Raw genomic sequence first — 16315 nt, forward strand, 5'->3', positions numbered from 1 at the left:
GTTCCCGTGTTTGCTCAGGCTGATGTGGTGTGAGCTTCTCTCACTTGTAATGGCAAGAATTCTGAATAACATCAAACCCGGAGAACAGAGAGTCCATGCAGAGACAGAGACGTGGGCAGCCACTGGCCAGCAGAGTCAGAGAGATAAAGGAATCGCCTGCTTAGGGCTCAGCCAGAGACCCTCCAGCCCCACTGTGAGCAGAGACTAAGGACAAAGGCTGTCCAGCAACAGGAAGGACCTGCAGTGGGCCTGACACACTTCTCCTGCAAATGGCAGAAACCAACTCAAACTAACTGGCATTAAGCAAGAAGGGGAGTTTATTGACTCACATAACAAAATGCCCATGTGACTAGCTTCAGGCATGGCTAGATCCAGGTACTCAATTGCCATTGCCAGGAATCTCTCTCTCTGTTGGGTCCATTCTGAGGCAAATTCTCCCCCAAACAATGGCAGTTTGGGGCTTCCATTCAAACAGCAACCCAAGCTGAAAGAGAACACCTCTTTCCACACTGCTGCAGCAAAATTCCGGAACCCAATCTGATTGGACTTGATTGGGTCTCTGCCTATCCCAAACCAACCCCGAGACAGGAAGAATTCAGGCTCCAGCAGCCAGACCTGGAAAAAGGTCCACCCAAACCAAGGACCTGAGGGCGACGGGAGGAGAGGGATCCTGAAGGGGGCTTCCTCAGAAGGGGGACCACATGCTGGACAGGCAGAAGTAAGGACGTCCACGCACCTCGGAGGGGATCTTTGGCTAGAAGTTGCTCCGAGGGAAGAATGAAAGCCAGGAGCAGAGTAAGAGGCTCTTTGGGGAAAGATAACACTCCCCTTGGCAGGGACGGTCTCTGGGGGAGGGCGGAAGTCCCCCTGAAGGCAAGAGGGTGGACAGAGGCCTCCCGGTTACTCCCTGCCCTGGAAGTCTCTGGTTTGCCGCTGTGACGCCAATGGTCAGCCGCCAGACACATTCCTGGACGCAGCCAGAAGCAGAGACCAGGCTCCAGGAACCAGGAGCCCCTCTGACTCCGTGTCTGCAGGGCCCAGCTCCTGCCGCCCCGTCCTGTGGGTGCCAGGGAAACCCGCAGCCTGACCGTCCCTGGCCACCTGCCTCCTGCAGCTGGTGGGAGAGAACCAGGGGCTTCCTAGTGGTCAGAAGGTGGCCACATGGGGGTGGTCACATGGGGGTGTCCAGTTCCCCTTCGGGAGGAGGCTGCAGCTCTGGGGCTCAGAAGCCTGGAGAGAAAGGGATAAAGTCCTGATGGACTTTCCAGAATGCCAGTGTTCCATGCTTTACTGCCTGGCCTTGTCCCATGTCCCCCACCTGGCTGCCCTCCGCTGGACACTGTCCCTCAACGCCCTGCTCCAGCTCCTCTCCAGGCTAGAGCAAGGACAGAGGCCTCGTGGAGGGAGCTGCCCGCGACCTTGTGGGCGAGGCTCACGTTTCTCCGAGACTCAGGTTCCCCCACGAGGCCCTGAGGGGGGACGCCTTCCCTGCAGACCCCAAGGTGTGCGCGGAAGATCGACTGGACTGCAGCCGCGACCAGGCTTTGGGGATCACAGAGCCTGTCCCGGGCCTGCACGGCCCCTGGGGAGGCCTGGGGTCCTCAGCAGGGGCCCCCGGGAGGTGGGGAGGGGGTGGGACGGACCTGCCTGGTCTGGGGACAGAGGCGGAGGACGGCCCTTCCTGGGGGTGGTGCGGGCAGGCTTTCTAAATCCCCTCTGGGCCGCTCCCCCAGCCCCTCGGGCCTCCCTCCGGCCAGGCTGAGGTGCAATATGAGCCAGAAGCCATGAGCTGCCGAGTCTTCCCAGGAGACCTTGCCTGCCCGTCCAACCTGCCCACCGCCCACTCCCCGTGGTGACCTCAGAGTCCACCCACATCTCCCCGGGCCCGGGCTGCTGCCCTGGTCCACATCGGCCTCGCCCCCGCAGGCTGCCCAGCCCCCTGGCCGGAGCCTGCAAGCCCCTGTCGCCAGAGCGGGTCTGCGGAACCGAGCTGGGGTGCATCCCTCGTACCGAAACCCCCAGACTCGACCCAGGAGAAACGATGATCTGCTACATCTATTTTTTAACGAGGACAAAACACTTGACATGACATTGGCCACCTTCATCCCTCCTGGAGGCGCGTCCAGGTTGTGAGCCGTCCCACCTCCAGAACGCTCCGTCTGCACGTCCTAGAACCCGTGCGGCTCGTTTCTCAGACTCCGACTCAGGAGGACCTCGTGTGAAGGGATGGCTCCAGATCTGCCTTCCTGTGACTCCAGTGTCAGCTGGACAATGTCCTCAGCCGAGTGCTAGCCCGCTGTGTGGACCACCCTGCCCGGCCAGCCCTCCATCCCCAGGGGGCCCCGGATTGGCTTCCAGCTCCTGGGCCTCTGGGCCACGCTGCGTGGACACGGGTGTGCAGGCGTCTCGCGGGGCCCCTCTGGGGCTTCCACCTGGAAGTGCCGGGTCACAGGGTGGCCACGTCTGATCTTTCCAGAAACCACCCCCCTGCATTCCGCCGAGGCCGCGCCATTGGGCATCCCCGCGGCCGGGCGCAGGTCCTGGCTCCTCCGCCTGCTCAGCAGCATTTGTTTTCTGGGTCTTCGGCTTGTTGGTGTCTTTGGTTTGGGTGGTGGCCTCTTCACAGTGAGGTGGCGCGGCGTCCCCCTTGCCACCCTGTGGAGCTCCGTGCGTCCCTGCCAGCACCACACGACCTAGGCACACCTGCCGGAGAGGGGACCGGGCCTGCTCGCCGCCTGCTCACCCCGCCGGCCAGCTCCCTGCCGGCCGTCCCACGCTGGCCGTCCTGCGCTCTGGCTTTCCTGCTGTCCTTGGTCATTCCCTCCCCAGGCCTGAGCGGGGGCCGTGGGTACGGCTGGCCTCGTGGGGGGGTTGCCGGCCCTCCCTGCCGGCTCTCTCCTCTCCGTCCTGAGGCTGGGGTGACTCCTGAGAAGGGCGCGCAGCCCCAGGGCCTCCGGATCCGCTCCAGAGCCAAGGCCGGGGCCCTGGTGGAAGAGCTGCCGACAGCCCTAGCCCGACATGGGTGGGGCCCAGTGTCCTGTCCCCTCTCGGATAGACCCACAGGAAGGGGATGGACACAATACTGACCACCGGCACCGTCTATGGAGCGTCCATGATGCGACGGTCCCCTCCCGAGCCCTCTGCAGATGACAGATGCAGCGCCGATGGCCACCCTGTGGGCGGCCCTGTTCACCCCCACTTAACAGATGAAGAAACCGAGGCCGAGAACTACAGATCAAGTCGTCCAGCCGCGTGGCCAAGCTGTGGCTGAGCCAGCAGCCCAGAGCCAGGAAGGAGGGCCCTCGGAGCTGCCCGCCCCGCAGCGGGTGACATGGGCTTTGCCCCCAGAGCCTGGAGGGAGGTGGGTGGAGAAACCCCCGGCTCCGTCTCAGGGACGCCCCTGAGGCCAGCCTCCCAGCCTCTCCTTCCTGACTCCACCGGCTTTATTTCCCTCATTGTCCGAGGGTCACTTGACAAAGGTGTCCTGGGTGGAGACATAGGCAGAGGCCACCGAGGAAGGGCTGGTCAGGTGGACTTCCTCCCCGGTTCCCGGAAGACGGGAGTGGGTGATGGGGAGGAAGGTGGACCCACACGTGGACAAAGTGGCCACGCGTCGTGGGGGCCAGAGGAGTATTTAGGCTGTCATACACGGGACACCAGACCATGCACCCTCCGTGCCTCCACTCACTCCGTCCTGCCCCCGGAGAGCCGTCCACCCACTCAGAAAATGGGCACTGAGCTCTAGCATTGAGGAACACGGTAATCCCGGGCAGGAGGGCTCCCTACCCGTACAGAGCTCTCGCCTGCCTGGGAAACTCCTATGCATCCCTCACGGCCCTGTGCTAATGCCCCCTCCTATCTCCGAAACCCCTGACTCCTGGGGCCAGAAGGTGGCTTCTTTCCCAGGGCTGTCCCAGCACCCTGACTTCACGGGCCCCTGGAAGCCCACCGTGCCCAGACTGCACTAGGCACTTCCAGGCAACGTCCCACTTCTGGTCTTAGCCACTCAGCAAGGGGGCAAATAGCTCCTCTCCTTGCAGAGGAGAAAATGGGCCCAGAGAGGTGAGGTGTCTTGTCCAAGGTCACGCAGTGCGCTGGCGAGTGGGAAGGCAGAGACAGGAAGCCAAGGCCGTCGCACGCTGAGGTCAGCCGTTGTCCGTGCCATGCACGCCCGGGAGACGGGCCAGGTGGGTCTGTCAGGATGGCGCCTGGGCCGGGCACTGACAGGGCACTGTGGGTTCTCGGTGGGAGAGGGAGCGGAGACGGCCCAGGCGCGGGCCGGGCTGCGCTGCCCTGGCCGGGGGCTAGGTGGCGGTGTGCGCCCTCCTCCTGCCCCACCTCCAGCTCCAGCTCCGAGGGTCTGAAAGACGCTTCTGTCCTCCCGGCCTCCTCTCTCCGGCAGTCTCGGGACCGGCACAGACTCTGCCCCTGTCGCCTGGGACTCTCCACCCCAGCCGATGCTTATCACCACAGCGGGGCCGCTGCAGAGACCACCTTAGCTCCCCCGAATGTTTTGGGGTGGAGGAAGCAAGAGATGCAGGAAGGACCCACTCTCAGGTCACGGTCAGCCCCAGGAGTGACCCCCTGGCTCAGGCCAGGGTCTGCTAAGGACCCACCCAGGCCCAGTCCTCCTCCTCCTCTGTCCCAGTGGCCTTCCCTAAAGCCACCCTAAAGCTTCCCACGGTCACCGACTGTCACCTACAAAGTTCCAGAGATGAAGACGGAGCATCTCAGCCACACCGAGGTGTCCAGATGAGAGGCCGGGGCCATGAGAGGGACAGGGGCAAGGACAGGATCTGGTCCCAGAGGCCTCACAGTCGGGCGGGAGCTGGGGCAGGACCCAGGTGATGGGGTTTGCGTCCGGCAGTTTCCAGCAGCCTGAAGCTGCTCTGCAGGACGCGGGGCCACTGGAGAACAACGTGGCGCGGCCGCCATCCGCTGGAGTGGTAATAACGACAGCCACCCCGTCCGCAGTGGCCGGCACGGCCTGCTTGCCCTCTCCCGTGGGGAGGGGCACGAGCCGGCCCCTCGTTCTGTCCCTGTCGGTGCCGATGCCTGGAGAGGTGGGGTCTCACCCCAGTTCCCAGCTCCTGGGCCTCCTGGGCCTGGGCTCCTACCCCAGGCGGGCTGGAGGCCGGGCTTCAGGCGGTCACTCTGGGAACACGTGGGGGCTGCTGAGCACTCTGCCTCCTCCCAGACTCTGTCCCCTGGCCCCAGCTCTGCCCTGGGTCCCCTGCACCCTCTTCCTCCCTCCCTGACCCTCCCCTCGAGTGCCAGAGTCTCCGGGCCCAGGCGGCCATCGGGTCTGCTTTCCTGTGCCTGACCTCAGGCAAGTCCCTTCCCCCATCTTGGGCTCCATTTCCTGTCTAGCTGGACTTCCGTGGACCCTTCTGCCCTGGTGGTCTGCCCGCTCCAGGGAAAGGGGTGAGGGCTGAAAACCCCAAGGGAACAGCTGTGCGTAGGGCCCTGCAGGCACCAGGGGCCACACTCCGGGGCCACACTCCGGGCCCTGGGCTGGTGGCATGGAGCTGCCCACGGTAGACGCTGCTGGGACTCGGGGTCCTGGAACACCAGCTTTCCTGCTGTCCCGAGCCTCGGTGTCCTTGCTATGGGATGTCAGCCTGCTGGGCAGCCGTTCCGGAGGGTGGTGTGAAAACCTGCGCGAGGTCCACACAGCAGCTCCGGCCGCAGTCCATGCCCTGCTCCTGGTTCCCCCAGCCCATGCCGGGTGCGTCTTCAAAGAAAGTACCTGACCTGGGATCAGAACCCCAGGGGCTCCGCTCCCCGCCCTGTCGGGATCCCCTTATTGAACTCAATCCTCGTACACAGGACAATGAGGCAGGCACAGCTGTTTTCCCAACTGGAAGGGAAACTAAGGCACAGAGAAGCAAATTGCAGTCTCCTGGAAGCCTTTGAGGATGCATATGGCCCATTGATGGTGGGCAAGCACTCAGGTTTAGTGAGCAGCTACTATGCGCCCAGAGCGTCCTAATCTGCCCCCCACCGCCAGCCCCCGCCTCCTTCTTGGTACAAGGAGTAGCTACCAGCACCATCCGCACTTCACAGAAGAGAAACTGAGGCTCAGAGAGGTAGTCACTCATCCAATCAGAGGGTGGCTGAGGCAGGATTTGAACCCAGATCTGAGTGGCGTTTGGATCTGGTTCCCTTAATCCCTGCCGCCTTCACCACTGGAGCCTGGCAATCCCCGGAGTCCTGAGCAACACCCAGGGATGCAGGCCAGACCTCCGCAGTCACCGAGCCCTCTGGAGGAGCTGGGGCTCTGGGAGGACAAACACACCCCCCACCCAGGTCCCCAGCTGGGCAGGGAACAGGTGCAGGATCCTCCGGGCTAGGTGACTGGAGCCCTGTGTGAACCAGAAGAAACCCAGGCTGCAGCCCCTCAGCCCTGGCCCCTGGCGGGAGATTAACAAAACAAATGCCCGAACAATCTCCATTTCAACACGGGAGGGGGCCTGCGGGCACGAGGGGAGAAGCCCACCCCGCTTTCCCTGTTCAGTTTCACCCCAACGTACACTCGAGTACTCTTGAGTTCTTTTTGGTTTTTTTACATTTTTATTTTATTTTGACAAATGCTCAAACTTTCCTGCCACAAATTATTCTTGGCCCGGTTACAAGTCGAAGCCCTGTGAATCCTTCGCGGACACACGGCGGGAGCGGGGTTCTCGGGAGACTCTTGGTTGTGGGTTGGAGGCGGGGTTTTCCCCACGCGCTGGGCCTGGGAGCAGGGGGTTCTCGCCCCTGGCCCACGGGTTTGACGTGGCCGAGGTCCTCCTGGCTGTAAGGGCACGTTGGAGCTGACCCTGGCCACTCACCTTGTCCAGGCCCTGTAAGGTCCAGCACCAGGGCCATCCGGAGGGTCCTGTGTGGCAGGCCTGGGGATCGGGGCAGGTGTTAAGGGTGGACCTGCCCTGCCCTGCCCCCCCCCAGGACCCATGAAGGGGCTGATCCAGGTGGGAAAAGGGACCCAGGCGTCCGGATCACGTCATCCCTTCTAAGTTCTGTGACACTTCACTCCAGCCGTGAATGGCGTCTCCCAAACACGTGGGAAACGTGTTTGTGCCCCTGAGGGCCTCTCCCCGGGTCCTCCCTCCACCCAGAAGCCCCACCCCTCCTCTCTTGTCCTGGAGGCTCAGCTGGATGGTCACCTCCTCAGATAGGCCTTCCCAACAACCTCGTCCAAAGTGGAGACCCTGTCGACGGCCACCCCAGCCCCGGTTGGGCTTCTTCGTGACACCTGGGAGATTCGTCCGGGCTTCATTTGTCTGTGTCCGTGGGTTTTGCTGGTCCGGGCTGACCAGGGCGAATTCATGAGTAAGACAGGAGCTGACCCAGTGAGCGAGGGAATGAGGTCCAGCCCATGGCCCGAGAGGAGGCCCCAGCCCAGGGACTGAGGGCAGGGACCCCTTCAACCCGGCTTGAGGAGGAAAATCCCACAGGCACTTTTTAAAAATGGGTTCCTCCTGGGTTCAGTGGCCGGCACCCCTAGTCCCGGCCACCACACGGGAGGCTGGGGAGGGTCCTAGAGCCCAGGAGTTCAAGGCCAGCCTGGGCGACAGCAAGATGGCACCTAAAATAATAATGATAACACTTGAGACTCAACGGACCAAGAACCCCTGGCCACGTCCAGGCATGGGGCCAGTTCCTCCGACCCCAGCTGTCACCTGCAGAGCTACCTGAGGCTCAGCACCAAACTTCACAGGAACAACGTTGCCACAGTTTCCGCATAAGAGAGACCTCACACTGCTGAGCCTCCTGCCACCCACAGCCCGGACCACTGTTCCGTTCCCAGCTTGGGGCTCCCCTGTGCCTCTGTGGCCGCCCTTCGTGAGGAAGGCCCCAGAGGTGCTAGTCAAAGGCTTTGGGGGTCCGCCAGCCAGCGGAAGTCTGTGTTCCCCACAGGCGGGGTGAGGCGCTCCCGGGACCCTGAAAGCATCTGCGAAAATATTTCAAGACGGGCTTTTTTGGTGCTGGGGATTGAACCCAGGGTGCTCTGCCACCGAGCCTCACCCCAGCCAGGATAGTTTTTTATTTTGAGACAGGGTCTCCCTAAGCTGCTTAGGGCCTTGCTAAGTTGCCGAGGCTAGCCTTGAACTAGAGATCCTCCCACCTGGGCCTCCTGAGTCCCTTGGATTACAGGCTGTACCACCGCACCCCAGCAAGGCTATTTCTTATAAAAATAATAGCCACGCGGATCGGGGCCTTCTCCTCTGCCCAGTGCCTAAAGGTCAGGCCACACAATTTGAATTTAAGTAAGATGGAGTGTATTGAAATCACGTGTCTTAAATTGGTGGAAGTTTCCAGTGCCCCTCACACTCTCAGAGGTGCTGTGAGATTCTGACAGATAAGCAAACGGGCTCAGAGAGGCGTCATGATTTGCACTAAGACACCCAGCGGTTCTCTGGCCTCTGCCTTGTGGCCGGGTCTTTTCTCCGGCTTGACTTGTGGTCACCGCCATCGCCCGCCTCTCCCACTGGGGCAGGACAGACCCCGGTGTCTCCCTCCCTCACAACCCCGAGGGAGCAGCCCCTGAGCCCGTGGGGCCGCCTGCTCAGGATCCGCTCCCAGACAGCCTTCTCCAGCCTCAGTTTGCACAGACCCCAGACAAGTGTGGAGCCTCGGGATGGGTCCCTCTTAGCTGGCGAGGGTCGGGCGGCCCCCGCGGAGTGTGAACAACCGGAGGCTGGCACCTTGCATCCCTTAAGAGAAACCCGCTGCTCCTCTCCAGCCATTAGGATGGGGATTAATGGCCTCTTCCATTGGCTTGAGCTCAGGAGCAATAGTTCCAGGGCCGATTGCGGAGGGGTGGCCGTGGCAGCCCGGCCAGCGTGGCTCGGCCTCGCTGTGGGGCTGGGCAGCGTGACGGGGAGGCAGACAGTGCGCCTCCCTCTGAGGAGCTGCAGAGGGGCCGGAGCTCCCCACCGCTCCCGCCCGGCCCTGCACCTCTGCTGGCTGGTTTCCGGCTCCCGTGCCCAGGTAGGCAGGAGGGCCCTGGGGGACGGGGAGCGTGCGGCTCTAAGAAGGGACTGCAGGCTGGAGGGGCCACCACCTTCAGCAGGGCCCCTGGACAGGAGGGAGCAGGGGGGTTGGGGCACCCGTACCTGCCGGCACAGGTGCGTGGTCCACAGCGTGTCCTGGGGTGACCCTAGTATCCCCGCTGAACACCCCAGTCCCAGGCCGGGAGCGCCGCACACCCTTGGACCCCCTTCCATACACACGTGTTGTGCCCCACATGCCCCAGCACCCAGTGCTGGGACGCAGCAGGAATTGCCCCCCATCTTGTCCAGGCACACTCCTCCTGGCCAGTCACCAAACCCAGAAGCCAAGAAGGGAAAGACTGGTCCACTCAGATGTGGGGGTGGCCTGGGGCGTGGGGGGCAAGGGGAGCAAAAGAAGCCACCAGGGCCGCATGAGAGAGGCTTGGGCCCACGAAGCCCTGGACCGAGGGTGGACAGACAGGCCGCCTGCACACGCCTGCACCTGGTCACTCCACGCCGTTCCATGCCCGCCCTCGCCCGGTAGCCACCCTGGGCCTCTGTCCTGCTCCTGGACCTGTCAAGAGACGTTCAGGGAGCCGGGCCTCCCTCCCTGCCTCCTTCTCAGTCGGGAACCAGGGCTCTGGGCTCTGGCTGCCCCTGGCCTGGCAGCTCCCGCCTCAGTCCCCCACTCCCCATGGACTTGACCTTCAGAGAGGAGGCAGAGCCTGTCACCCAGGCCCTGGGTAAGGCCTCTGTTCATTGTGCCGAGAACCCACCTCTCCTGGGCCTCGGCCTCACTCCCTGGACACACTGAAGCTGCTCCTGAAGGCGGTCAGGCCCGAGGGCTGCCCTGTCCTGCCTGCACAGCTGTCTCCCTCTCTGACGCTGGCCAGGGTGGCCTGAACCTCCACAGGCACAGACACTTGCCACCGGTGGCCTCAGCTGGGCAGTAGCAAAGCCAGGACTTGAACCCAGCTCCACTGACCCCATGCTCCGTGGCTCTGTGCTGTCCTCTGGTGACCACCCTACAGGCCAGAGAGAAAATCAAAATTGTTGGGGGCACCCCGTCCTTAAACGGGGGGCAGTCTAGAGATGTCAGGCAGGGAAGCAGGACAGTGCCCACAGGTCCAGGCAGCGAGAGGACAGAGGAAGAGCAGGCCTGGCCCCAGAGGACGGGGAGCGTGTGCCAGAGCTCGGGACCCTGCCAGCTAGGACAGGAAGTGCCCAGCCAGGACAGGAAGTCCTCACACCCGTGGGGCCTGGGAACCTGGCCACAAGGTGACACTCACAGGGAGAGAGGGACCAGCAAGGCCACGCAAGAGCAGACACTTCCTCCAGCCCAGGACCGCCCAGCCCTGCAGCCCCAGGCCAGCTGGCCGCCCCTGGCCGGCCCCCCTGCTGCCGCAGGTGTGGAGGAGGGCGCCTCTCCAGGGGAGCAAGGAGGCAGAGGAGGCGTCGTAAATCACCAGGGGAGCCTCCCCTCTGCTCTCCACGCACCAGGGAGCCTTCCCACAGCGGCGGGGACGGGGTCAGGGCCCCCGGGAGATGCCCACCACAGAGGCCCCCGCAGCCACACCTGGCCCCTCCCACGGGGCGACTCCGGGCCTCGCCACACAGGTCTGCACCTGCCCACCCGAGAGCACAGTGTGGGCACACACGCATCACGTGCAAGGGACCAGCCGCCCACACCCCGGCAGGGCCGGGCAGTCCGGCCGTGTCCACCTCCAGCACGTGGTGACAGGCACCAAGTGCTCCAGGCTTCTGAAGGGAGAGTGAAGGGCCCAGGGGGCCACCCGGCCTGCAGCCTCCTGTCCCTGGGCAGAGGTTCCCGGGTGCTGGGATCCTGAGATCAGCCCCTTCCGCCCACCAGGAGCTCCCCGTGTGGCCACAGTTGGGGAGCTGCGTGGTCAGTTCTGATGCCAGCCTCACCATTTGTGTGGCCTCAGACAAGTCTTTAACTGGCCCGAGCCTCGAGCCTCAGCCTCCCCATTCGTCACCTATAGGGGCCAGGCACCTGGCGGGTGCTGCTGCTGTCCCAACCACATCCAGAGGCAGAGCACGTGACCAAGGGGCCCCACAGGGTGGGGGTGACGTGGGTCATAACCATGGGCGGGGTCCACCTCTGCTCTGAACGTGCACCATCTCATCCAGCCTCAGCCCGACCCTGCCAGCGAGGCTGTCCTGTCCCCACTGGACCCGTGAGACGGGGGTGGGGTCAGGCCGTTAGGGACCTGCCAGTCACACCCAGATACAAGCCCAGCTCTGCCACCAGCGCCTGCGCCCTCCACCACAGGCGCCGCCCGCAGCTCTGCCTGCTCCTGCCTCCCCCGAGCCTCGCGGGGCGACCACCAGGAGGGACTGGCCTGGGAGCGGCCTCCTCCAGCCGGGCCTCAGCAGGGTGTCACATCAGGCGACACCCGGAGGCTGTGCACGGCTGTAGACGCTCCCAAACCAGGCGTCGCGGCTCCGGCCTGGGTCCCCGCCGCCCGGGTCCAGCCATGAGGTCAGACTGGGCATGTCCGAGGCAGGCGCCCCCACACCCCCGCGGCTGCTCCAAGTCCTGCTGCCGCCGCCACGCAGCCACCATCTAGCCCTCCAGGCAAACCCAAAGCCCACTCGGACCCCGGCGGCTCCCTGACCCTCGCCTGCCTCCACTGTCCCCTCAGTCACTCCACTCCAGCCACGCCACCTCTGCGGTCAGCGAAGCGCACCCCTCGCGGTGGTCGGCTGGCCCCCGGCTGGCCACACCCTGCCGTCTCCTGGTCAGGGCCCTCGGCCGCTCAGCCCTTCTCCCCCGACACCGTCCCAACACCTCAGCCACCTGAGCCAGGTGTGCCTCGTCCGGGACCCCGTGCACACCCTCACCTCCACGCACACCGGGCCCCAGCTGCCTGGCGGGTGCAGAGCCTGGCAGACCCTGAGTGAACGAGGAACTCCAGTGGAGGCCCGGGGAGGCCAGGACAGGAGGACAGGAGGACAGGAGGGCGGACTGACGGCAGGGACCCCGGGCGCGTGTGCATGCTCACAGCGTGCACACCATGACACGCCCGCCACACACACACACACACACACACACACACTCATGATATACCTTACACCAACACACCCCTGACCCCCCACACATATGCACACACCTCACACACCCAATTACACACACAACCACAATCACACACATGATATACCCTTCACCAGCGCACCCCTTACCACACACACACACACACACACACACAATCACACACCCAATTATACACACGCAACCACAATCACACACATGATACACCCTTCACCAACGCACCCCCTTACCACACACACACACACAACCACACACAATATACATCACACAACGCACCCCCATGCCCCACACACATGCACACGCAAACATACCCACAATCATCCACACATCACACACGTTACACATCACACAACACACCCCCTATACACCACACACACACACACACACACACACACACACACACAAATGCGTCCTCAGCACGCTCGCCCCGCGCCCACCCCGTCCTTGTGGGTGAGCAGTTAGCCAGCGGCTCTTTTCAGAGCTGATTTGGCTCCAGTCTCCCTGGCGATCGGCCGGATCAGCGCTCACGGGGCCAGGACCGTCACCTTCTCCCAGGAAGTCCCACTGAGCTCTCCGCCCAGGCCCTGCCGCTGCCCCTGGCCAGCGCGACCTGCTGGCTGAATTCCGGCTGGTGTCTTCAAACCACTCCAGGTATCTGGAGAGGGGCAGCGAGGTGACTCCTGGCGTAGGGGACCAGGAGCCGGGGGACGCCCTTCTGGACGGAGCAGACGCCAGGTCGCACTGTGTCCCGGAGTCCCGCCCAGCCTCTCCTCCAGCCTCCTCCACGCTCCAGCCTCCGGTCCTAAGACACACGCCTTTGCCCTGGGGCCCCAGGCCCTGCGCTGGCCTCCCAGCCGCTGACCGCCTCTGCGCCCTCCGAGGCCGGAGCCCGCCCACCTCGGTGCTGTCCTCCTGTCTGGCAGTCAGCTTCCCTGCCCAGGTGGAGGTCTCTGGGGGCGGGAAGCCCCGCCGTGTCCCAGTACCCACCACAGACCCGGCGCGGGCACGGCCCAGGAAGTCCTCGCCAAATGTGACGAAGAAGCGGAGGATGCCAGCGCCCGGCTGGGCTGGAGTCCTGGGCCGTCACTCTCTGGCTTGTGACCTGGGGCAAGTCACCCCCTAGCCTCCTCTGCAGGGCTGTGAGGCCACTCGGACCCCAAAGGAGGGAGGCCCAGGAGGGAGGGTCGGCTGCCCAGTGTCGGCGCGTAAGAGCTGGGCCAGGGGCGAGGCTGGGGATGCCTCGCGGGTCCCTCCTCTGCCGCCAGCACGCGGCCTCCGCTGTCTCCGCAGGGCTGATATCGTCCCTCTGCAGACAGACAGGCGGACGCGAGGCTGCTCCCCAAGGCACAGCCCACACCCGCCCTCGGAGACCCGCACGCGCGGAAGCTCCAGGCCGCGGACCGAGGGAGGAGGGCTCAGGAGGTGAGGGGTGCCTCCCGTGATCTGGCCCGGCCAGCTCGTCCAGCTCGGCCACCAGAGACGGCTGGGACAGGGCAGAGCCCGGGCCCGAGATGATCCAAGTGACCCTCCTGCCTGGCACCAACGGGGCCACAGAGAGGTGCTTTCTCTCTGAGTCCCCGGATTCTCGTCCAGGAGTTGGCGGAGCCCCCAGTGTGAACCCCGGGCCTCACAGAGCATAGGGAGACTCCTAGCCTCAGTTTCCTTGTCTGTAAAATGGGGATCCTGTGCCCCAGCCTTTGGGGCAGATGAAGGACCGAGTGAGGACAGCATGGGGGCATCCAGCAGGCCGCTCCCGCCAGACTCGCCCGGCACTGCCCGGCCTGGAGACGGCACTGGCGTGGGCTCTCCGGGCTGCGGGGACACCCCACGAACAGTCAGCGCTGCTCTGGGCTTGGACAGGCCCCCGGGTTGTCCCCTGAGCCCCCACACAGTGCCCCTTTCACAGAGCGGCAAAGGGGAGCCCACTCCAGGTCGCCCAGCCCACCACAGACCCCAGCCCCGGGCTCCCGAGGTCCCCGCAGGCCAGAGGGCTCTGGCAGGAGCCGCAACGCCCCGAGCTCCAGGGCACGAATCCTGGCACCAGATCGCGCTGCCTGGGTCTGACGATGCTGCCACCGGCCGCGGCAAGAGGGGCCCAGAGCCTAGAAGAATCCGGCTGGCGCGCTCCCGGGAAAGGGCCCGCCAGCTCGCGCTGTTGCCGAGCCCCAGCTGCCTGGGGAAGCGCCCTCCGCGGCCTCAGGACTTGGGCCTCTGCGGGTGGGTCACCCCTGCTGTGCTCCCTGGGGCTGGTGGCCAGGCCAGGCCCCACCCTGACCGCTTCCCTCAGGGAACCCGAGCGGCTCTCCCGCCTGCCTGTCTCCCTTCAGTGCAGGGCCGGCTTCCCGTTTGCAGGGATGGTGCTTCTGCTGCGGTGGCAGCAGGAGCTCCCCAGGGGCTGATGCCGGCCGGTCCCCTCCTGGGGCTTGTCCCTGTCCCCACAGCCTGCTTCAGCAGCCGATGGGCTGCGCACCATCTGGTCTGCCATCAAAGTGACCCAGGCAGGCGCTGCCCAGGGACTCAGCCAGCCGCCCCTTATCTCTTCCAGGCCCAGGAAGTTTCCAGACTCGGGGCACCAGCAGCCGTGGGGCAGGAAGTGCCGGTCAGAAGGCATGGGGACAGCGGGGGCGGGGCAGCAGGGAGTGGCAGGAGGGACGTGAAACGAGGCCTGGGACTGGGGACAGGCAGGGCGGACCGCGGCTCCTTCCCACGGTTCTAGACCCTCCCCTCCCTGGCCCCGGCCGGCGGTGTGACCTGGACCCAGCCGCTCCCCTCCTCTGACCTCGCCTGTTCTCTGTCAAGGGGCGGCCGCAACGGTCGCAAAGAGGCCCGTCTGCAAGGCCCGCGGGGCCCGGGCGGCACCTGGTCGTGATGGTGAAGAGGGGCTCGCCCGGCCGCGGACCTGCCCTGGGTGTGCCCTCTGCGCCGCCCACACAGGTGGCGTGGGGTGCGCTTTGCTCTCATCTGCAGTTTACAGAACCCTGACGTTCAAAAGGCCAGGAAATGGCCCCAAACGGCGCAGCTCGTTCGGCAGGTGGGAAGAAGCTGGCGCTCTTCGTCAGACTCGCGGGAGGGCTTGACGGTCCCAGACTCCATGCGCCTCCTGCCAGCGCTCCCGCGAGGCCGCAGCTTGGCCTTCACCTTTGGCCCATTTTTTTTCCTGATTTAATGATAATTAAGAATCGTGATTTTAGTGGCTAACACCTGTTAGCCCTGGTCCACAGCTACCAAGGGCTAGCCCGGGGCTCTGCCATCTTGGGCCAGTCCTGAGAGCCCAGAACTGCGGGGCGCCTGTGGAAACCCAGTCCAGGGAGGCAGAGGCCCTCCTAGGGGCCAGGCGGTGCCAGAGTGGGGGCCTGGGCGTGGCCCCGTCAGGACCCTCAGCTCTGACTGCAGCCTGAGCCCAGGGCCGGAGCCCAGGAAGCAGAAAAGATGGAAGTGGAGAGATGTCGGGGGGGGGGGGGGGGGGGGAGGGCGAGTCCCAGACAGGGCTGTGCAGGGGAGGAGACGGGGAGGGGGAGGGTCCCGTCCTGCCTGGACCACCTGGACCTGCAGAAAACCCTGCTGCTGCCTGCCAGGCCTCCTCCTGTGGCCACCCAGGTGAGAAGGGGCTACAGGTTGGAAAAGTCCCACGCGGGAACTCTGCCACCCTGCCTGTTTGGGCCTCTTCCCCCGGGAAGCCCTCGCCAAGGCCCTCTGCTTGTATCTACAGCCAGCACCTCCGAACTCCAGACCTGACCTTGCTGGGTGACAGCCCCCCCGAACCCTCAGCGTGCAGGCCAAACGCCCGACCTGCCACCCACGACGCGCTAGAATCCAGCCCAGCCCAGCCCCCACTCCTGTGGCACGCCACCATGCGCACACAGATGTGCACACGCCACGCTCCAGTGGGACTGGACCTTCGTTTCTGGAGCACAGCTGACTGGCTCACCTGCTGTCCCCCAACCCCCTGGGCCTGGGACAGCTCCCGTTGCAGTCTGGGTCTGACCGGAGTCATGGTCCAGGGGACAAGGACAGCATCTTGCTCTTGTATCCCTCATGCAGACCCGGGATTGAGGAGCGTTTGGGTGATAAACGAAGAATAAGAACTGCTCTGAATCTTCATCCTGGAAGTTTGACAGAGCCCCCGAGACCAGGAACAAGCCCTGTGTTTTTTCAGATCCTCTCAGAAACACAATCCCAGTTCCTTTAGTGCTTCATTATGTTAATTTGATTTATTTCATTTTTTAATATTGGGGTTTGAACACAG

The sequence above is a fragment of the Sciurus carolinensis genome, chromosome 1, assembly GCF_902686445.1.
Source record: "Sciurus carolinensis chromosome 1, mSciCar1.2, whole genome shotgun sequence".
NCBI classification, from domain to species: Eukaryota; Metazoa; Chordata; class Mammalia; order Rodentia; family Sciuridae; genus Sciurus; species Sciurus carolinensis.